This window comes from Typopeltis vanoorti, chromosome 9, assembly GCF_054136105.1.
Source record: "Typopeltis vanoorti isolate ZY-2024b chromosome 9, IOZ_Tvanoo_1.0, whole genome shotgun sequence".
Taxonomy (NCBI): domain Eukaryota; kingdom Metazoa; phylum Arthropoda; class Arachnida; order Uropygi; family Thelyphonidae; genus Typopeltis; species Typopeltis vanoorti.
The window spans coordinates 139,360,993-139,385,317 of NC_143557.1; the positions used below are offsets into that span (position 1 = coordinate 139,360,993).

General features: G+C 36.6%; 1 protein-coding gene and 1 non-coding gene across 2 annotated transcripts in view; one reads left to right on the forward strand and one right to left on the reverse strand.

Moving 5' to 3' along the window:
- Window positions 1-24,325, forward strand: part of LOC150103620 (dual specificity protein phosphatase 22-like) — a 134,310-nt gene that overhangs the window by 15,411 nt on the left and 94,574 nt on the right. The window lies entirely within an intron of this gene.
- LOC150103621 (5S ribosomal RNA) lies at window positions 16,266-16,384 on the reverse strand. The gene has a single exon (XR_016548889.1). It is a non-coding gene; the product is annotated as a 5S ribosomal RNA (ribosomal RNA).

A 24,325-nucleotide genomic window follows, 5' to 3' on the forward strand; every position in this document is an offset into this window, starting at 1 on the left:
TTGTTGACTTACAGCTACATTAAAGTATAAACACACTAACTACAATACAAACAGTTCTTATTCTAATTTGCCAGTTGTTATTTCTTTTAAGACATAGTTAAATTGTACCAAATGATAAGTATGCTCATTTAATGGATATCTTCTGTTAGACTCTGGAAAGGTGACCTCATTTAGAGTGAGGTCGCCCATTTCAGATCTAACAGTATATGTCAAGAATTTGATGAACCTATCACTGAAGAAACTCTCTCTAAGCATCCACTTCCAAAACCATTCTAATGCATCAGACATATGCAAGTCCTGTCTTCCACCAGATTCACTCCATACATTTATGAACTGCACACCTTCCTGCATAATATTCTCATTGACTCATTTGCAAACACTACCCTTCTTCTCAGTTCAGTCCTGTTGTGCCAAGGCAGAAGATGCACAATCACTTTCTCACTCTTCTTTTTTTGCTTCTATCAGCAACTCTTTTATATCTTCTTTCATTGTATATTTTTCACCTTTAAAATCGTTCGTGCCAGCCAAATTAGCGATTTCTTACAATTCTCCCTCTGCAAACTAACAGTTTCATTAACATCCATGATCTTTGTACCTGGGATACATACATACTTTTGTATCCCAAAACTTTGTCACTTTGTTATCATAACCTCCATATAATACCTTCTCCTCACTCCCAGTTTCTATCACTTTCATACTTTTCCATTCCCATTGCTTTCATTTTCCCTCCTGCTGTGTCACACATCATCATTTCTCCAGTTGCTTCAGCTTATGGTCTGTGCTGTGAAGGATACCACGTAAGCATGCTATTTCACTCCTTATCATCCTCTTCTTTCATTCATATTTTTTGTGCACTGCCATACACTCCTTCCACATTCTGTACAACACTTTCACTATCTTGCCTTATATCATTAATATTAGTTACATCAATCTCCTGGACACAACTTTCATTTCTTGCTCTCAAAACATTTCTGACTCTCTCATTTTAGTGCCATAAACCATTCACTCTTGCAATGAGTACATGTCCTATGTTTCATTGCATCGTACAAAATAATCCCTTATTCTAAACTCAGTGAAAAAGGAATTGGCTGCCACTTTCCTTGTATGCATTGGTGCCATGAAAAACACTTTCTGAATGATATCATGTATTAAATTTCATAAACACACACACACACACACACACACACACACACACACACACACACACACACACACACACAAAGCTTTATGGTCTAAACCAAGTAAAATAACAAAAATAATCACTGAAATTACTAATATTCACTAAAATAAAAGACTTATCTGTAACTTGTTGTGTAGTTCTCTACTTGTTTCTGTGGAGAACATATTAGAACTAATTATTTTCAGTATTAAACCATACACGAAGATGTCAAACAGAAATTGTTTTAATTCAACTAAACTAGTTTTGTGAAAAACATTTTCACTTCATCAGGAAATAGCACAAATAAATTAATAAACTAGAAGGACTTATATGACTTCTGTAAGCCACATGCAGCACTGCTTTTACTATGCACTATGCTAGCATCGCCTCCAAATTTTACACAATAATTTTCTGTACACTATTCTGTCATTTGTGTTTGCCAAGTTCAGCAGTATCAAGGTATAGCTGTATTCCCTTATCTAATTCTGTGTGCGTAAGTTTGTGCCAGCTTGCCAGTCAGGCAAATTTCGCGCTAATCAGATATTAGTCTGAATGCGCTCTACTATAGTCATCTAATATATCATAGATGCATGTTTAAGACTGGATCTGGTCAATTTATAAGCTTTTTTATTAATGCTATGGCTAATTTTGATCCTGTATAACTACCAGTTTTGAAGTTAATGCATTAACTGCTAATGTGTTTATCAGTCTGTGCATAAAAATTTTATGCATTTTATAAGTGATACAAAATCATTTATTTATGATGCTATTTTTTGCTACAATTTTGCTTCTAACTTATGTCTTGAATCACTTATTTAAAAAAAAAAAAAAAATCAGTTTCTTATCTGCCATTATGAGCAAACAAAAACATTCATCAATAAAAATTTCAATAAACTAAAACTCTTTAGTCTACCTGTATAACTACACAGTTGGTTTTGCATTAGGAACACCCACCTAATAATGCATTGGTCCACCTCTGTGCAATCACAGGTCTCAGATGCTTAGGAACAGATTCCACAAGGTGTCTGACATCCTCCATGCGTAACTTGACCCATGTCTGCTGCACCAACTCTGTCAGTTCACGTCATTCTATGGAGGAGGATCAGCAGTTCTCACACCCTGTTCTAGCATGTCCCACACCTATTCAATTAGGTTACAGTCCAGGGACAAGGCAGTGTGGCAAATTTGTTGGTGTGTTCCTCTAACCACCAAGTTGTTTTATGAGCCCAATGACAAGGTGCATTGTCCTGTTGAAAGATAGCACTGTGGTTGGGGTAGACCTCCTGCAGATATAGAGGTGGTCAGCTACCAGGTCCCTGTAGTGTTTACCATTCAGTCTTTGTGGGATGATAACCAATGGACTTAGGGCATGTCAGGAAAAAGCTCCCCAGCATACAGTAATTAATTAACCACCCAGAAATTTTAGAGTATGAGACTGCATGTCTCACCGGTTCCTTGGCTGGCAGCAGGAGAATTTTAAAAATCTACTGAAAGGTATGCAGTTTTTTTTTACCAGTTACTGAGAGATTAATGCCTATTTCTTGACATTTTGTCTTCTGTCTGTATTTCAGATTGTCAATGTTTATGCTGCCACTGCAAAGGGCTGTATAAGGGAAGGCTGAAAAGTTCTGATAAACACCTAGAACAAAAATGATATTAAAGCAGCTGTTATAACTACAAGAAAGTACATATCTTAAAACCCTTTAACCCCCCCTTGTTTCATCAAATTGTAATCATTTGTTGTTTTTTTTAGGATATATAAGGAGATATGTCAGAGGTTTTGAAGAAATTCGAAGACACCGAGATGTGAGCCATGATCAAGTTTTTCATGCTGCAAGAAAAGTCTGCAACTGAGATTCAATATGAACCTCAGACAGCAGATGCCCCAGGTCAGGAAGACCTTCCACAGCAATCACACGTGAAAAACAGCAATGCAGTGCTTGCTATGATCCTTAATGATAGATGAATGCCAGCCAAAAAACATGCAGACTCTCTCGATATCCAGGGAACAAGTTGGGATCATTAGCCCAACTTGTTCCCTGGACATGCAGAAACTCCCAGTGAAGTGCGTCCCATATTTGAATGCCAACCAAAAGAGAGAATGTGTGCTGTCGTCTCAAGGGATTTTTGGTCATTTTGAGAAATCGGGTGCAAATTTTTTGGCTTATGTTGCGACTGTCGAAACATGGCTTCATCACTATGACCTAGAGACCAAGCAACAGTGAATGCAGTGGAGACAGAAAGGTTCTCTACATCCAAAGAAGTTCTGAACCCAAAAGTCAGCAGGGAAGGTTCTTGCCATTGTCTTTTGCGATATGGATGATGTAATCCTTACCAAGTACCTAAAAAAAAAAAAAAAAAAAAAAAAAGGTGAAACTGTTATAACAGCAGTTTATTCAACAGCTCTGAAGGAATTGAAGGAAAAATGCTGCAGGAAACTGAACAGAGGCGTGTTGCTTTTGCAGGACAACGCACCTGCTCACACTTCTCGTGAAACCCAACAGACAATACATGTGCTTTAAATGTCTGCTTCACCCACTCTGTTTACCAGACCTGGCCCCATCTGACTATTTCCGGTTCCCAAATTAAAGAAAGACTTGGAAAGAACAAAATTTACCACAGATGTTGAAGTCATATCTGCAGCTGAGGACTTGTTTTATGCAACAAGGGAAAGACTTTTTTCTCAGAGGATTGCAAATGATACAGGCTTTATAACAAGTGTATAACACTTTGTGGAGAATATGTAGAATAATGTGTAAGTTACATGGTTCTACATTTCCTTCATGGTGATTATCACAACTTTTCAGTACACCTTCATATTTGCAGAAATGTGAGGTTTCCAAACTCATGACTAATGCTTTTTTGAGACATTTTGAGATTGAATTTAAAGTTTATGAAAGAAGTGTAGAATCAGCTTGTATATCTAAGTTTCTTTTTTCTTGCTATCTTGTTATCAAGCATATGTGAGTAGAATTAATCTAAGGTAGTACGATCAATTGAACAGAATGTTGAGGAAACATTCTGGTTAATTGATCATAACACCTTAAATGAACTCTTTTCACAACATTTTGAAATCTTAACAAAGTTTCTTTTTTTCATATCTTATTTTTTATGATTCTGCCATTGATTCATTTTTCTAATTTTTCTCATGTATGCTGAAATATTAAATATAATCTTCAATCAACTGTTTTATTTCTACCCAGTTTAAAGTTTTATGAAGTAAAATTTATGAGAAAATATTTGTGTGAATCCTTGAGAAGACTCAGGTCATAGAACATACAATAGCTGGAGAAAGCACTGGAGACTTGTGAAATTGAACATCTCAAGTCTTGCAGAAATGAGGAGAAATGTAGAACAGATAATTGACTTGAAGAGTTTCTTGATCAAATAGAAATGGAAACCAAACATAATAGAATTTAAGGGATACTATGATTGTATGATCTCTTTAACGGTTAAAAGTTGTCAAAGAGGCCAAATTATCACATATGGAGAGTACCGTAATGACGATAATCCAGATCTGTCTACCAATAAGCTCTCATAGTGATGCTAAAGGGATGATTTCTACAACATAATGTTGTTGTTGTTGTATGTGCCATCTGATTGTTTTCGACTCTTGGTGATCTTATGAACAAAGGCGAGTTCATTCTTCCCCTCAATCTTCCCTAACATAACTGCCTTTTCCAATAATTCATCAGCTCACATATTATGTCCAAAGTACAACTTATGTTTAGTGATCATAGTCTCCAAGGAGCATTCTGTCTTTATATTCTCTTAAATCTTATTGGTCATTCTTGCAGTCCATGAGATTCTTAATAGTCTCCTCCACACCCATAATTCAAATGAATAGATTTGCTTTCTATCTTTCTTCTTAATAATCCAGCTTTCACATCCACACATCACTACTGGAAATACCATTACTTTTAAGTATAATTTCTGGGAAATTCCCATGCTACTCCTCTTAAACATTATTAATATAATTAATGGCTATTTTAGCCTGTTTTTGTTTAGAAGTGTCCCTTATATTTAATACATTGGCTAACATAACTCAAAAGGGATATATATATATATATATATATATATATATTTTAGGGCATTATGGGAGTATAGAAGGCAATTATGGCAGAATAAAAAATGTGGAAAGATTATAAACATACCTTGATTTTGGTTTAAAGATGCCTTCTAAATCCAAGCTCTTGTTGAAGGGGGGGGGGAAGAGAGGGAAAGAACATGGGGATGTACTTGAGACACGGGAAATAAGTTTGGGAACCCGGGTCTTGCACTACCTGTAGGATGAGCTAGTCTTGCATCACTTGCAGGCGTAAACTTGACATTTTTGTCTGTTTGCTTACTCGGGAAAAATGGAGTAAAACCAGGTTTAAAATTGCTTGGTATCTTTAACATAATTACACCCAAGGTAAAAACACTTTCTACATATATATATATATATATATATATATATATATATATATATATATCTTATTTTGTTGTGGGGAGAGGGGGGGGGAAGAAGGGGAAGGGTATCCTTATGTGGAAACTGGGGCAAGGGTTTATGGGGTGTGGACCGTTTCGGTGATCGTCTGACCATCGTCGGAACTTTGTGGGAATGACTGTAGGGCTATGTCAAGGCTGCAAGATGTATCTGCCAAATTTGGGCATTTGTTGGCGCTAAATTGGCCGGAGGCGTGGCTTAATTTGTAAGTTTTGGAACGTCCAACATTCGGAAATTAGGTAGGGGCGGTGGACGTTGATAGAATTACCATCGCATTTTATGGCAATAGTTTCAGATATTCTAAGCATCGTTTCGTTTTCTTGTTTGTCAATTTGGGGGATGTGTTTTAGTTCAAGGGCATGAGCTGCAATTTCAGTCTTCCCTGTATTTTGTGGTTTGTTTTTCTTTTTGATGTTGCGATGTTTTTTCGTGTTCAGATATTCTGGAATGGGAATATTGCAATCCCTGAAGTGCTCTTGTAGTCTAGTCCATAATGACCTAATTGTAGAGCCCGTGTAGGTGACGTCACAGTCTTTTTGACAAGGAAATTTGTAGACTACGTTGTGGTGTTCGAATAATTCTTTATGAGTGAGAGATTTAGTAGGTTTTAGGAGAGTTGCTAATTTATGGTTTGTGGTGATATTTTTATTATTATTGCCATTACTTTGACAATTCTAACTTTCATGGCCTTACTCACACCTCTATCTTTCATACTTTTTGCCAGGTTTAGCATCTTTTTTTTTTCCACGACTATCCTTTTAATTTCATCTTCACATTTATCATTATCATCATTTCTGATTCTGGACCCCAGTAAATCATAACTTTCAATGATTTCTGTTTTATCTCCCTCTATTGAGGGTACAGTAATGACGATAATCCAGGTCTGTGTTTTGCTGATGTTTAAATTAAGCCTGACTTTGTTATTTTCTATCTTAACTAACCAATACAATGAACTGCACCAGATCTTCCTTAGTTTTTGCTATGAGGGTTGTGTCATCTGCAACCTGGATCCTTGTCTAAATCAGCCATTCTAATAACATATTCACTATAAATATTGAAAAGATTGGGTGACAGTACACGCTCCCATTCCAGATCTTCCTTAGTTTTTGCTATGAGTGTTGTATCATTTGCATATGTTAAGTTATTTATTTTCCTGCTACCAATCTTAATGCCAGCTGGATCCTTGTCTAAATCAGCCATTCTCATAACATATTCACTCTAAATATTAAAAAGGTTGGTTAACAGTACACAATCCCTCTGCACCCCTTTTTCCACTCAAACACTGTCTATCTCTAAAGACTGTTTTTACTGAGGCTTCTTGGTTGTCATACAGCTCTCTTATCAAGAGAATTAGACGTTCAGATATTCCCTTCGATCTCGTTACAATCCACAGTCTGTTGTGATCCACACATTCAAATGCTTTCTTATAATCAATAAAACAAATGAATACTTAATTCTGAAATTCTCTTGTTCTTTATATAATCCATCTCATGTTTGCTATTTGATCTCTAGTTCCTCTATCTCTCCTAAAGCCTGCCTGTTCTTATGGCATTTCTCTATTCACATATGGCTCCAACCTTTATTGGACCACTTTCAGCATAACTTTATTTGCATGTGAAATTAAAGTGATGGTTCTATAATTATCACAATCTCTGTCATTTGATTTTTTGGAGATTGGGATGAATACTGATGTTTTCCGATCTCTAGGCCAGTATATTTTCTTCCAAACCTGTTGACAAATTTATTATGATTATTATTCAGGCTTCCATGGAGTCAAGGGACTCATCGTGGGAGGTCCTTTCTAGGAAACACTTCCTGGAGCTTTTTTCTTTTGGCTGTTCCATTGCTGATATCACTTCACTTTTCATTATCATGGGTTCTTCAACAAATTCTCTCCTTTCAAATTCTTCTTCAATATTATTATCTTTCTTTTACAAATCCTCTACATACTCTTTCCATCTTTTTTCACTGCTTCTTCTTCCATCAGACATTTACCTGAATTACTTTTTTACAACTCCTAATCTAGGGATAAACTTCCCTGTAACATCATTTATTTTTCTAAACAGATCTCTTGTTCTACCTATAATATTGCTTTCTTCAATTTCCTTGCATCTTTTGTTTAGATATTTTTCCTTATCTTTCCTGGCCTGTCTTTGGAAATCTCCACTCATTTGTTTAACCATCTCTTTGTTTCTCTGAAGGTTTGTTTTTCTTCTTTCCTCTGCTATTTGAATAGCTTCTTCTGACAACCATTTACAATCTTTCTTGTTGCTTTATTAAGAGTATTGCTTCTTCTATGATTACCTTTTATTTCTTGCCACAGTTCTTCTATTTCTCTTCCTGTCTTCTCTAAACTTTTTAATTTCTTACCGACTTCTACTTTAAATGCTTAATTTATAGGATCTAAATCAAATCTGATACCCTCCTTTTGTTTCTTTTTAGCTCTTAATTTCAATTTAACTTCAGCTATTAATAATTCATGATCTGTCCTGCAGTCTGCATCAGGTAGTGTTTTAGCTACTTGGATAGCAATCTATCTGATTTCATATTCTCCAATAGGTGAAGTGCATGTGTACAATCTTCTTTTATGTTGTTTGAAACAAGCGTTTGCAATAAAGCAACTGTTCTCAACACAAAACTCCAACATTCTTTCTCCTGCTTCTTTCCTCAGTCCCAAACCAAATTTTCTAGTGATGCCTCATTCTTCTTTTCATCCACTTTTGCATTCCAATCACCTAATATCAAAAGAAAATCGGTTTTATCAGTGCTGTATACTACTTGTAGGCTGCTATAAAATTCTTCTACCTCATCTTCAACTGAATCTGTAGTGGATGCATACATCTGTATGAGTTTAACATTTACTGGGTATGCCTTTATTCTGATTAGAATTATTCTATCAAACACTGGGTTGTAACCCAAAATATATTTTCTGTATTCTCTTCTTACTGTGAATGCTACTCCATTTCTCCAAAAGTTTTTATCTCAACAGTAATACATCATAAAATCATCGGCATTAAAGTGATCCATTCCTGACATCTTAATTTGAAATCTTCTCATTTCTTTCTTCACTACTTCCCAGTTTTCCTTGATGCATACTTTTTACATTTCATGTTCCTATTTAAAGCAGAGGCATCTTCTTCCGAGATTTACTCTATCAGAAGTTGAACTTCCAGAAGGCTTTGATCCAGTTTCATCATTCTTGTTAACTTCATCGGAAGTTCCTCTCTGCTCTTTCCCAGTAGCCATTTCAGTGCCTTCCGACCTGGGTGTCCCATCTTTCAGCACTATATCACAATAACTTAAATTTCTGTTCATAAGATTTTCTTGGCAAAATATATACTGAAGTGGTTTGCCATTGCCTTCAGAAGAAGGCAATGGCAAACTAAGTAAGGCTAAACAAACTGCAAGAGATGAAGAAAAGTAAAATAGGAAAGATTGGGGTGGGGGAAAGAAGCAAGGAGGAAAGAAAGAAAGAAGAGTAGGGACCAGTCTACAGATAATATAATGGATATATATTACAGGAAATAAGGCATCAGATACCTTGGGTTCCCCACTCCCGTACTCAGTAAAGTGAGCCCTTGAGGCGTTACAACATAATAAATGCTGCAAAAATGAAGGTAGTGGGTTTTTCAATGCCTCAATAGGCAAGAGAATTTCATTTGCACCAAAGTAAGTCTCTTACAGTGACAAATTCCTTTTTCAAGAGGAATCCTAAAAGAGAATGACCATAGTGCTCTCCAAGTAACTCAATAGCTGAAATAGATTACATATTATTCAAGCAGAAACTGTCCTGAAGACGAAGGTAATAATGCAAGAAATGAACATAAACTGGGCTGTATATTGGCCAAAGAATTTTTAATAATAAAAATAAAGTAAAAACACCAATAAGTTTCGCCAACTTGGCTGTTTGGTTTCGTCAGGGCATAAAAAATGATACAAAACAACTTAAATAGTTTATGAAGGAATAAACCAAATACAAATGCATTTTTTATAAATTCAGAAGAATGCGTACATCAACTCATGGAGCATGTTTGATATCAACTATTGTTATGCAAGTACGTTCTGTAATTTGCAGCAAAATTAAACTCTGGCATACTTAGGGATCTTATGAAGGTCTTTCAAATCTCAGCTAGAATTAATCCTTGATTTCTGTTGAGGCTGTGTTTGGAACGAATGACTACTATAGCTTCTTTGATGTTTCAGGAGTGGAAGTCTTCCTGTAGATAGAGCATAGAACTTTTGTCCCATTCGATGGCATGGTTCGTACTCGAGAAATGAAGGGCTAACCCAGAGCTGTCTTCTCTGTTGTATTTTACATCTCCGATGTGTTCTCTTTTTCTTATATCCAAATTTCTTGAAGTCTGGCCAAGGTAGTTTAAACCACATGAACAGGGGATGTTATAGACACAGGCGTATTTGAAAGAAAGCATTACTATCTTTCGGAGATCTTAACAAGTGGCAGATAGTCTTTATAGGTTTGAAAGTCACTCGTATTTCATTTAAACTATATTGGTTAGACTTCAAGAAGTTTAGAAATAAGAAAAAGAGAACATGTCAGAGATGTAAACAACAACAGAGGGTTTTCATCCCAGATATAGGAAAATTGGCCACAGAATATACGCTTAGCAGACAAACATACCATTAATGGATGGTATATGGTGGAGTGTATAGATGGCGGATGATGACAATGTGTTGATGGAGAATTAATTAGTGCACATGGTGGATTGTGTACTCCTATAATGAGTTCCTGGAGGCATCATGTAACAATAAGCACTGGAGTTGCTGAGGAAAATGATTGTGCTGTCAGGGATATGGGTTTGGAGAAAATCAAGATTTAAAGAAGAAAGAAAATCAGAAAATTCAGATGATTACTTGTTAGGAAAGCAATAGAGTAGCATGAATTTGGTGGAGATGTAAGATTTTTTTTAGTCACAGGTGATCAAAAAAGAGATTCTGTTTTGGACATTCTTCTATATGAGATATGAATGCATGTACACAGATCGCCTTTGAAGAGTCAAAAATTATATAATTGGGGAAAGTGATAGTGGCAAAGAAGTCCAGTTATACTTACCAAGAAATTATGTTCTTGTTTAATCCTTTATCCAAGTGCAAGCATATTAAAGTTTGCACATAAAGTATCTTCACAACTAGGCTAGTTGTATATAGATGCTGATAACTTCATATCAAATGCTTTAGCAGGACTGTAATTAGGATGTATGTTGCCCCTTGGCAAGCACTATTTTGTTGTCCCTAATTCACGAAAATATGTATAAAAAACTGTTTTATTATTCAAATACAAATTTGCTGCTCCTTGCCATTGCCTTAGTTGCTTAATGGTTACAATGGCTCTGTGCCTTAATATCCCATAATGCAAAACACACTTTCTTTCAGAAGTGCATAATACTATGCATTAAGAGCAGGTAACTACCCAGACCTCATAAGTTTGGAACAAACCAAGGAAGATACCAAGAATGAATTAATGCAGAAATCATATATTTCTCATATACAAGTAGCAAAAAAGTGTATTACCTTATTATTAAAATACTTTGGATCAAGATAGTTATAGAAAGTTTTTCACTTAGTTAAAAAGTTAATTATATTTGCCAAGAAATTGTATTCTTTTTAATCCTTTTTCCAAGAGTATAGTACAAGGAAACCATAACCTCAGCTTCTGCATGTGAATGTCCTCCTCATCATTGCCACAATCCATTATTGATGATCTTACAGTTTTAACAGTATGACCCCTAAACTTCAAATTTTCAACCTCCACTCTCAGATCTCTCATCTTTTCCACCTCCTTTAATTTTTTTCACATTAATTGTATATCCTGCACAACTTTGCTACCAAATTTTAAGACTTTGCAGCATTAAACTGAGCTCCACTCACTTGCCCCCTCACACAGTTTATTGAGATACTCTTGCAAGGCCACAACATCCATTCTGTTTTGCATATTTTTTCCCAACTTTCCACCATTTAGCAATCAGCTGCATATCTCTGGTTAAGCCTGTTCCAATATCATAACCATATAAGTTAAACAATAATAACTTGCACTTATTAGTGAACTTCCTTTTTGTTTTGGGAAAACACTCTTCCATACATAATCCATTGATACCTACCTGACAGCCAGTCAGTTATTCAACTCACTAGTCTCTTATCCAACTCCATCTATTTTAATTTAGTTAGCAGCTTGTCATGTGGCAGTATATATAGAGGTCTTTTGAAAAATCCAAGTATACTGTATATACATCTCCCTTGTACAGCAAATTCATCACCTTGTTGTAACATATAAGCAAATCACTAAAACATGACCTTCCCTTAACACACCCATATTGACCATCATAGAGAATGCTTTTCGACCCAATTCTGAATTTTAATCTTGCATACAGCCAATTTAGTGTTTTAACTAATATTTCTCTTATTCCATATAAATTTATTCAGTTGACTTCCATCATATTAGTTTTGCTTATTCTGTTGTCTGTTTCTATATTCTAATGTAGAATATTCACTAAAAATTGTGCCTAATAGCTGAATTATTTTACTTGTTCTAAAGGTTCTTCTCAATTTTCTATGTACCTACCTAGTTTCATATTTTTTTGTCTTTTTATTGCTGATTTCAGCAATAAAAATACAATTTGTTATAGGTGTTATTCAATTTAGTTAAGGAACCTTGCAGACTTGTACCATTGTATAGCATCATCTGCATAATATAAAGAGCTAAGATAATCTCCAATTTTGATATCAGGTTTAATGCCATTTTCCTTCATGATGTGATCCATATAGATGATGAAAGAGTGGAGATTGTGTACCGATGTCTTTCTTACACCTCATTTTACATTGAGACATCATCTTTCCACACCTCCAATTTTAACTACTGACTTTGAATTGAAGGAAGTGTAGAAAGATGGTTTGATAATAATTGTATTAATATATTAATTATACAATTGTACAAGACAGTTATATTTATTATCCTTTAAGCACTGAGAATATAGCTGATGTTTTTCCACCTGTTTAGTTTTTGTCTTTTTAATGACAGTTATACCGAATTGGTTAGTGCAGTAATTGATATGTAGTAATTTATTTATTTATAAGGATAGCATCTTCATAAATAACTAAACATAATACTTCACAGTTCTGATATTGATCAATATCACTTCACTTAATTATGTGATCTATATTGATTATGCACAATGGAGAAGATTGTATAAAATCTTGCCTTATTCCTGGTTTAATGTCAGACCCATTTTCCTTTCATTACATAATATGTTCAAGTTTGGAATATTGGAATTTGCAATTAAGTTAAAATGTACATGCTGTCTTCTAAACGTGGCATATGCTTCTAGTTAATGTGATAGCAATGAATCTTCTGAGTGCAAAAATCCTGAATATAGTTCATTACAACTTTGAAAATTATTATTTTTTGAAAAATATTTTCTTAAGTGAAATCTCAGTCAATACATAAATAATAAACATTGAAGAAAATAATTAAAACAGGACTTCTACTTGGCATTCAATATTATTAAAAGGAAGGATATTTATAATCATGTAGGCAAATACGTGTGTAGAGGCTTAAGTGCTGTGAGGACATCATGTTGGATGCTTAATGGATTTTTTACAACATTCAAAAAGAATTAAAATAGAATTTAATACTTCCTATATTTCGTCCTAGTCACTAGGACATCTACGGGGATTACAAAAACAATTAATGTAACATATACACAAATAACAAACAATACCAAATTGTTTGTTATTTGTGTTTGGACACCTCTAGGGAGTCCAAAGACTCATCGAGGGAGGGCACCTGCTCTACAATTGCGTCTCCACCATTCAATCACCAACTGACTGCAACTACACCAATGCCATCTACCGCCGACCACCACCGATATTTCCACAGACAATCACAAACATCCATGTCCACAGTGGGATTCGAACCTACAGCCTTTTGGCTGGAGAGCGGATATGCTGTCCACTTGGCCAACCAGGCTGGCAAAAGTTATTAGTGCTTATTTGGCATTTAAAACCCATCACTTATCAGTCACAGCACATCCCTTACAGATCATGTTACATTTTACACCCACATCAGATACCACTTACAATAATTATAGAAATAATCATTGCAGGCCCATTAGAGATTATATTTCATTCACTGCTCATTAGAGGAGAACATTCTCACAGAATCAGTATTACATTACTTGCAAACTGTTTGATTTCTCAAACTAAGTTGAGAAATTAATTGAGAGTTGATTTAAATTAAATTTTATTTAATTAAATCTTAATAGGTATTAGAAAATTTCATTGCAATTGAAATATTCTGGCACTATGTTAGCATGCACAACTTTTCTGCTATTCAGCATTTTAAAAGTACACCTAAACCTCTTTTTATTATTATTATTATTATTTCGGGCGACTCCAGGAGTCCTTAGACTCGTCGAGGGAGGCCCTAAACATCATGTCCACACAACTATGCGATTACATTCTCACAGTATCTATCATACCTTGTCTTGAACTCGTTCACCGTCATAGCACCCACAACAGACTCTGGCAGCTTATTCCACTCATTTACCACTCTAAACGTAAAGAACCCAGCTCTAACACCCCTGCTAACCACACTCTTGCCCAGCTTCCATAGGTGTCCCCTACTTCTCCCACCACCAGTCCTGATCTCAAAAATATCCTCTGAATTAATCCTATAGAATCCCTTTAGCAATTTGAATGTCTCAATCATATCTCCCCTCCTCTGCCTATCAACTAGTTTCTGCAACCCACAAATCTTCAACCTGTTCTCATATGGTTCATTCCATAGACCTGTTATCATCTTAGTCACTTGCCTCTGGATCCTCTCCACCTCCTCCCCATCAAGAAGGAACCGAGGTGACCAAATCTGGGCACAGTAGTCGAGATGAGGTCTTATCAAGGCTCGGTACAGAGGTACAATAACTTGCTTGTCTCTGCTCGTCAAGGTATTTTTTTAACAACCAAGTGAGTTGATGAGCTGATTTAGCTACTTTTGCAGTGTGCCCCCTAAACTTCATCTCCCTATCCACCAACACTCCCAAGTCCCTGGTCTCATCAATCTCTTGGAGTACAGTTCCACCAATGTGGTATACTGCTGCTAATCTTTTCACCCCAAAATGCATAACCTTACATTTTGTCACATTCAATTGACATCCATTCTCCTTAGCCCAGAACTCCAATCTATCTAAGTCATCCTGCAAGACTTTGACATCTTCTGCATTCACTATTGCCCTACCCAACTTTGCATCATCAGCGAACAAATGAATTGTTCCACTTAGATCCTTCCCTATATCGTTAATGAACAGATTAAACAGCAGTGGTCCAAGAACAGAACCCTGCGCCACACCACTAGTCACAGGCCATCTTTTGGACTCTACTCCTGAATAAACTACTCTTTGATATCTCTCCCTCAACCAACCACCTATCCACCTCACCAACCCTATATCCATTCCCATATGTTGTAGTTTACGGATTAGTATTCCATGTGGTATCCTGTCAAACGCCTTTGTCAGGTCCAGCAGTATCACTGTAAACCCGTTTCCCTTATCCAGTTCAGCCGTCACCTTGTTATAAAACTTGAGCAAGTTACTGAAGCATGATCTACCCTTCACAAAGCCATGCTGTCCCCTGTACAGTATCTCGTTTTCATCAATCCATTCCTGTATTTTTCCCTTGACTACTTTCTCTAAGACCTTGACAACGACTCCTGATATGCTGATCGGTCGGTAATTTGCAACCGTAGTCTTGGATCCTCCTTTATGCAGTGAAACTATTTTCCCCTCTTTCCACACCTTCGGGACTAAGCCAGACCTGAGACTCAGATTAAACAACATGGTCAAGGGCACTGATAATTCTTTAGCCGCTTCACACAAGACCCGTGCCGGTATACCATCCAATCCCACAGATGTGTTCACATTAAGGTTCTGTAATAGACTAGTCACCTCCACTTCATTCATCACTATTCCCGTATAAACTAATGGTTCCTTCATTTTTTCAATGTCACCACCTGGATGATATGCTTTTGCAAAGTGCGCGCTCAGTAACTCCACTATATCGACTGATTCAGTGACCTCCTTACCATTGTCATTCCTTAAAATCAGTTTACCGTGTACAGTTTTTTTCTTGCTTGCAGCATATTGAAAGAACTGTTTTGGATTCTCTTTTGCTTGCAAAGCTAGTTTCCTTTCATAATCCGCTTTTGCTTTTTTTACCACACTCGTTACCTTTCTGGCCTGCACTTTATACCGTTCGTGTGCTTGCAGGTCACCCCTTTCTTTAAATTCCCTCCACAGTTGTTTCTTTTTTTGCAGCTCAAGCTTAATGGTGTTATCCATCCATTTAACCCGTACTTGTTTTACTATTCGGACCCTAGGTATACAATCAGCCATTACCTCCTGTAAATGCTCCTTGACCACTTCCCATGCTCTATCGACGTCCAGCCCTTGCAGTTGTACATGCCATGGCACTGATCCAAGCAATTTCCTAAGCTTGTCATACTTGCCAGCACAAAAATTTCCTCTAGTCGCTGACTAGACTCGAAACCAAGTCTTCCTTCGTGCGGCCAAGCGCCACATCCACTGTGCTACACAGGCTCCTTCAAAACTTCGCCAAGGGTACTTGGTATTCCCAGGTGGTCACCCTCCCAAGTACTAACCAAGCTCAACGCTGCTTAACTTCGGTGATCGGATGAGAACCGGTGCGTTCAGCGCCAGATGACCCTTGACAAAAATTTCCTCTAGTCGCCGACTAGACTTGAAACCAAGTCTTCCTTCGTGCGGCCAAGTGCCGTGGTTGGCAAACGCCACATCCACTGAGTTACACAGGCTCAAATGGGAATTTTTGGGAATTTTTTTTATGCAAATTCGGAGTTATGCGAATTGGGGTATCAAAATAATTTTTTTGATATCAACCTAAATTGACCAACCTAAGTCTGAGGGAAAAAATCCGTAATTCAAGAAAATTCTGAGAATTTTGTAGAATTGCATTCTCGTTTCAATTAAGAAAATTCTAAATTCTTATGAATTTCATTTTTTGGGAATTCCCCGAATTACATAACTGACTGCGCATAAAAAAAGCAGTTCTTAGCAGTTTGAATTTGGTGTTTGAGTCGACAACACAGTTACTGCATTTTTTGCATTTGCATTTTTTTAAGTGAAATCAAAATAAAAATCGCATTGTAAAATTAATAATTTTGCCAAGAAATAATAAATGGTAAGCTATATGTTTTTCAGACTTTCATTTCATTAACCAAAGATTTTAATCCAGCCCTCACATGATGTTGCTGAAAAAAGGAAAGCCGTTTCCTTGGATATAAAAATTCTAAATTTTAGATCATCTTCAAACTGGGGAAGGTGTGATGGCTGTGGGTAAGCATTTTGGAGTCCGTGAATCAACTGTCAAATCTATAAAGAAAAATGAAGAGGCTATTAGAAAAGCTGTATGTTCTGGTACAAAATCGAGTGTGAAATTATCATCATACACAAGAGATGTTCTAGAAAAGGCCGAAAAAGCTTTAGTGATGTGGATAGAAGATAATGTACAAAAAAGGATGCCAGTTGATGGAAATTCCATCAAGCAATCAGCATTGAGATTTTATGAACAGATTAAAAAACTGCAGCCAGATACTTCATCTCAATCGAGGAAAAAATATGAATTTCATGCTCTTCATAATATAAAAATTAAAGGTGAAACAGCTGCTAAAGCATTTCCACAAAAACTTGCTAAAATAATTGAAGATGGAGGTTACACTCGTGAACAAGTTTGGAATATGGATGAAACCGGCCTTTTCTGGAAAAAAATGCCAAGCAGAATTTACGTATCAAAAATGCAAACAACTGTTGGTGGGTTCAAAGCAGTAAAGGATCGCATAACACTTCTATTTTGTTCGAACGCTTTAGGAGATCGGATGTTAAAACCACTGCTCATAAATCGATCATTAAGACCACGGCCAGTGAAAGGCATAGATTTTCAAAAATTGCCAGTTCATTGGATGGCCAACAAAAATGCTTGGGTGACCATTGATATTTTCACTGAGTGGTTTCGCAAACATTTTGTGCCAGAAGTTAGACGCTATTTGAATGACAAGGGTCTCGAATTTAAAGTGCTTTTGATTCTTGATAATGCACCCGGTCATCCTGCCATAGAACACCCAAATGTGCATTTTTTTTTTTTTTTCTGCCACCCAATACCACATCATTGCTACAACCTCTAGATCAGGGTATAATTGCGACTTTTAAAACATATTATTTCAGATGAACATTTCAGTACATTTTGAACAAGCTAAATGACGATGAAACACTGTCAGTTATGGATGTGTGGAAAAAATTTTCAATTATGGATTGTATTGATCAGGTTCAATTATTGTTATCTGAATTGAGACCAGAAACTATGAATGCATGCCGGAAAGCTATTTGGCCCGCATGTGTTAAAGAGAATGCTCCTGTTCCTTTCAATCATACTGCAGAATTTCCCAATATAATAAGTTTGGCATGTGAAATTGGCAGAGAAGGATTTGATGATCTTACGTCGGCGGATATCGAAGAATTGTTAATTGATAACCTCTTAGCAAAGACGAAATAGCGGAGATTGTTTCTGAGACTCCAGAAAGTGAAGAAGTTAATGATAATGATCAAGATAATCCTACTTTTACTGCTGATATAATTAAAGAAGGTCTTAAACTGGCCAGTAATTTAGGCAATTATTTTGCCCGACATGATCCAAATGAAGAACGTGGTGGGAAGCTTTCACATGAGCTTAAGTTGTTAATGTCTTCATACAGAGAATTATATTGCAACTTATCTAAAGCATCAACACAGTGATTAATAACTGAGTTCATGCCTAAAACTACTGAAACAATCAGTGGTACTTTTGTTCAAGACATGACAAGAAGAATTCCACAAGTTGAGGCGGAAGTCTGACGATAATACCATATCTAGTTCTAGTGATATTACAGTCTCACGAAAATGAAAGCTTTCGCATTTATTGTCAGAAACTGATAGCAAATAACATAATTTTTTTATAGAATCCTTAGCAAACAACTGAAATGAATGTTTTTTTTAAGTTATTAAAATTCATTATATGTGTGTGTTCTCCATGAAATGTAAATAAAAATCTTATGATCCTAATGAGTTTAATGTTTGTTTTTTTTTCATTATTTTGCTTATATTTCAGGTTTGGAACCAATCTTCACTTTTTCTATGGAGTCAGTAGTTCTTTTTACGTGAATTCTATTTATGCGTAATTTTTAGGAATGTATCTATCACGTAAAAAGAGGTTTAGGTGTATTGTGATCGAATGATCCTTAAGTTAATATTATGCACCAGATCCCTCCTCCTTATACATATATTAGGCCTAGACGTTCTTCCATATGAGACCGGCTAACTCACCTTTAGTCAAAAGAGACCAGATAAAGGTTCCTCACATAACTCGGAATCAAAACCCAGGTCTTTCTGACCAAAGGGCTTCATCTATACTGACTGAGCTATAGAGGCTCATTATGCTCCAGATGAGAGTGGCAGATAGGAAATATTTTCTGATATGTCTTGCATTTCTTTCATGCATGTAGTTATAGCTACATAACTAATACAACCCATATGGATTGTATTCAAATATAGTTATCTTCAGAAGGTTTGGAATGTTTACATTGCCTGTATGTTTGGGGGGGGGGGGGGTAGTTGTTAAATTGTTAAAAAATCTTAAAGATGGATTAACTTTGGTCTGATAAAGCACATTATGGCTGAATGTGCTACTTACTTAAGATGCATTAATTGTTTGTTGGGTATGCTTCTCCATGAGCGCATGCACACACGCACAAAGTTGCATGTTTTTACAGTAGCTTAAATATCAGAAATTTTTTCACTTTCATGGCTGGGTTATTTTAGCAGTTCTAAGTTTTAAAGACTGAACTTGAGCTCATACAAAAGGGAGGAACTGTAGAGCACGCTGAGCATAGAACCTCTGGCTTATATTGCTCAATGTTGTTATTGTACATATAACATATTGTTAAGTATGTGTCAGAAGATAATGCAATAGTGAGGGTTATAGAGAATTGGTTGAAGCGCACAGGTTGGATAGCAGCAGTAGAACCCACTATAAGATTACCATTGGATTGAGGAAGCCTGATCTTGTAGTAAAGAAAGGAAATGAGTTAGTCATTATTGACATAAAAGTTGTGGCTTGGCAACCACTTGCTACCCTCCATCATGAAAAATCTTCCTTCTGTGCTGTGAAAACCAAGATTTGGTGTGGCTACTTCAGGAAGAATGTCACATCGTACAAAAATTTATCTTTGCAACTGTATCATTTAAAGGTATATATATGGTGTCAGCAAAGTTATATGGACTTATTAAGCTTTTGATTGTTTCAGGCTGATTTCAAGATACTCTGTTTGTGTGCCTTGCAAGGCATGCATACTGGCAGCATGGAGGACTTACCAGAGAATGACATCTCGAATCCCCAAGTCTAGAGTTGGATAGCACAGGATATTGTTAAGGCTTAAGCCTCTGCTGGTCATACATGTGGGACAATAGTATGTAGCACTGTTTTCAGTGTGAAGTGTAAAAATAAAACATTAAAAAAAAAAATCAACAGCCTTTCTTGAGTGGGATTCACGTAAAGTAAACTACATCCTACACCCTGAATGGAGAAATCTGAAAATATATTTGCAAAAAAAAAAAAAAAAAAATTCAGTACTGGCATACCTGGCCAACTAGCAGCTAAAAATAATATAGGTTCCTGCTGACCAACTTAAAACAGTAAGATGAGGAGTCCCTAAATGGTCAAAGCTGTATAACTGTAGCTTTATTTTAAAACTGAATGGAAAAGAAGGGCTACGAATTTAGCACTTAACTCATCAAACTGTATTCTGTATCAACAAAACTTGCAAACAAAAATGATGACACCTTGATGAAATATTATGCTGGTTGGAACATCACCTGATTATATGATGCCCACCACTGTTTTCATCAGAAGATAGGACAAATAGTGAAAATGCAGCTGCTAAAACAAATTTGCACTCAGCAGAATTGAAGATAGACATCATCATCAATCAGAAGGATCGCTGAAAAAGAAGTTATACTCACAGAACAATTAGAGAAGCATGGTATTGTCTACTATGGTGCTGAAATGAAGAAGCTTAAAACAGTTAAAATATTTCTAAATAGTAACCATAAATTGTTGTGTCTAGGCAGTACTGATAAAGGAAGGAATAGCTATAATGTTAAACACTAAATGCACAGATAATCTTGATAGCCAAGTGGTTTCGAGTAGAGCATTGAGGGCATACATCAAAATGGGAATTAGACATTGAAACTTACTTGTGCCTGGTCTCACAGAAGGTTCTATTAAGAAAGAACTTGGAGTTTCTGAAGTCATCAGAAATGCAGCTGACATAAAAAGGAAAAGTTAATTCTTGTTGGATATATGAAAAAGGAGAGAAGGAAATTAATACCAGACATATGGAAATATTTGGAGAAAAGGACAAAGCTAATGAGAATGTTAAACACCTGCTGATTGGCTGAACAACTCATTAATAATACCATGTTCCACCACTAAAATGTACACAACTTAATGTATAGATAAGATACAAGAATTAAAATTCTCATTGACCATGTTATTGTATCTTTATGCTAGTTCAGGATACAAGAGTAGAGTAATTTGAAATAGGAATTGATCACAATTTTATTATAATCAGAATAAATATATTGAAAAAAAAATTCAGCCATGAGGCATATGGCAAAATGTACAAGAGGGGGGGGGGGAATCAAAATTTCATGGCATACTTAAGAAACTTAAAGTTGCAGGCTTTAAACAGTGATTAGATACACTGTTTAACAGAGTGTTAAACAGTGTATATAAATAACTAAACAGGAGTCATAGGAAGATCTTGGAAAGGAGAGAGAGAGGCTAAATATAGAAAATGTTGCAAAGTGGCTTTGGTTCTACTCAAAAAAAAGTTTAGAAATGGAGGAAAGCGTATTATAAAAGGAACCAGAGTTGACAAAGGGTGACATAAAAACTGAAGATAAAGATTTTTTAGATGTTTAAAGTAATTAATTTTCGAGATATGAACACAGAGGTCAAAAATATTTAAGAGGAATGCAAATGACTCATATCAGTACTTCAGGTAGGAAAAAACAAGCTGAAATGTGAGAGAGGAAGAGAGAACTTAATTACAAGAGGAACAGGGAAATGGGTGGACAGGGAGTCATGGCATAGAGAGAGAGTGAATGTTGAAAGTGGCTGTAAACATGTGTATGAAGATGGAGTATATTGCAATATGGGTGGAGAAGTGGAGACTGAGCAGGTATATGTGGTAAGCAGTGATAAAGATGATTTGGCAGGTGTAGTGGGGAAATCACAACCAATATATGACTTGGATAGGACTGGCTATAGACCTAAAAATGAACTGTTGTGTTTGTTTACAAATGCCAGAAGTATCAGAAATAAAGGGGATGAAACGGTTTCAGTAATTGAGTTTATTCGCCCCTAAATCATTAGAATAAGTGTAACATGGGTGAATGAAGATGATATCGTAACGTGAATAGAAATGGAAGCTACAGTATTTTTCATGAGGATAGAAAGGGTAGGAGGGGAGTGCTGCTGATGATAGCAGGGGAATTAAGTCTATATAAAGTAGACATGAAAGGGGGAAATAGTGGTAATGGTTATGAGGCAGTGTGGTGTAACGTGGAGGTTGAGAGGAAGACATATTTAGTTGGATGTTGCTCAGGTAAAAACTATTAAAACTAATCATGATGGTACAAAAGATGAGTTAGTGGCATTATATGGCGACTCCATTATTAAAGGTGTGCTGGATGATAGGATGCACAAGGTATGTTTTCCAGGTGGTAAAATGAGTAGAGTGATTGAGGCATTGGATATGGGGAGTGAGCAGAGGAGTTTATGGTTTTAATCGGCATGAATGATTTGACAGAGGACAAAGAGCAAGTCAGAATGGATGTCAGGAGGATGCTTAGAAGGATAAAAGAGAATAGTGTGACAGGAAGGGTAGTCAGCATGTTGCCTAGGTATGACTGTGGTGAGATGAGGTGGAGAGCAAGGATTATGAATGATATGCTGGCTGAAATGTGTGAGGAGATGGGAGTACGATAATAATAAATTTATTTGAATCCTTTATCCAAGTGTGAGCAAACAAAGTTTGTGCCTGAAAGTATCTTCAGGACTGGGGTAAGGTAGTACAACATCGGTCAACTCGTTGCAAAGGTGGAGCACACTATCAACACTCCTATCTCAGTATCTCCTATAATGCAAAACACATCTCCTTGCAGATATGTATAATGCTATGCATTAAGGGAAGGGCCACTACCCAGACTAGTTTCGACCTTTATTGAGGTCTCTTCAGTGGGAGCTATGCCCAAGTGGAGATACCAGGCAGAAGCATCTTCATCAGATGGGAGTATGGTTTGTTAATGTGTGGAATGAGTTTGAAGGAAGAAGTGAACTGTATGGGAGTGATGGACTGCATTTGAGTGGTTGTGGTGCGAGTCGCTTGGAGAGAGTGCTGCTGGAAGGTAGAGAAGTGAGTAGAGTGAGAGAGAATGAATCAGATCAAGCAGGAAGTGATGTGGAAGAGCAGAAGAGATTGAAGAGGTGGTTACGAATGAGGAAGTGAGTGGTATGAGTATAGAAAATGAGAGAATGGGTGTGCAAGAGGAGCAGGGAAACGGCGAGGCTCACTGTGGACAGGGATACACAGCGTGAGAAAGGTGGATGCTCCAAGAGGAGGTGAGAGAATGTGTAGGCAGGAAAGTAATGGGATAATCAGGGATCAAAAGGAAACAGATGGAATTGCAAAGGGTTCTAAAATGAAGAAGCAGAAAAGGAAATGGCCCCAGTCCAGCATGGAGAGATCACATCGAGTGAGTGGTATCAGTGGAACTAGCTGTAGATCCAGAAATGAGCTGTTGTGTTTGTATACAAATGCTAGAAGTATAAGAAACAAGGCAGATGAAATGGTTGCACTAATTGTGTCTGTTCACCCAAAGATTGTCGGAATAAGTGAGACATAGTTGGAAGAGGATGACATCCTTACAGGAATAGAGATGGAAGGGTATGATGTGTTTCGTGAGGATAGAAGGGGTAAAAAGGGAGGGGGGAGTGCTATTGATGATAGAGAAAGAGTTATGTCCATACAAAGTAGAGATGCAAGACGGAAATAGTGCCAGTGGTTTTGAGGCAGTTTGGTGTGAGATAGAGGCGAATGGAATCAAATACTTGGTGGGATGTTGTTATAGACCAGGTAATGTGGATGGTGAAATGTATAATCAAATTGCCCAAGCAAATAAGAAAAGGTTGATTATTATGGGTGATTTTAATTATGGCAATATAGACTGGAATGATGAGATAGCAACTGGAAGTAAAGAAAATGAGTTTTTGAGGGATAACTACCTGAGACAGTATGTAGCAGAGGGCACACGAGGATTAAGTGTCTTGGATTTGGTCATCTCATCAGAAGATGTAATTATAAATGAGGTGTCAAATCATCCACCAATTGGTGAGAGTGACCATGAGGTGATTACCTAGGTGGTTGCCAGCAGTGTGAGGACCTCTGTGAGAAAAGGGTATATGTGGAACTACAAGGAGAGGGTGATTATGAAGAGCTCAGGAGACAGTTTGCGGGTGTAGCGTGGAATGAGAAGTTAGCT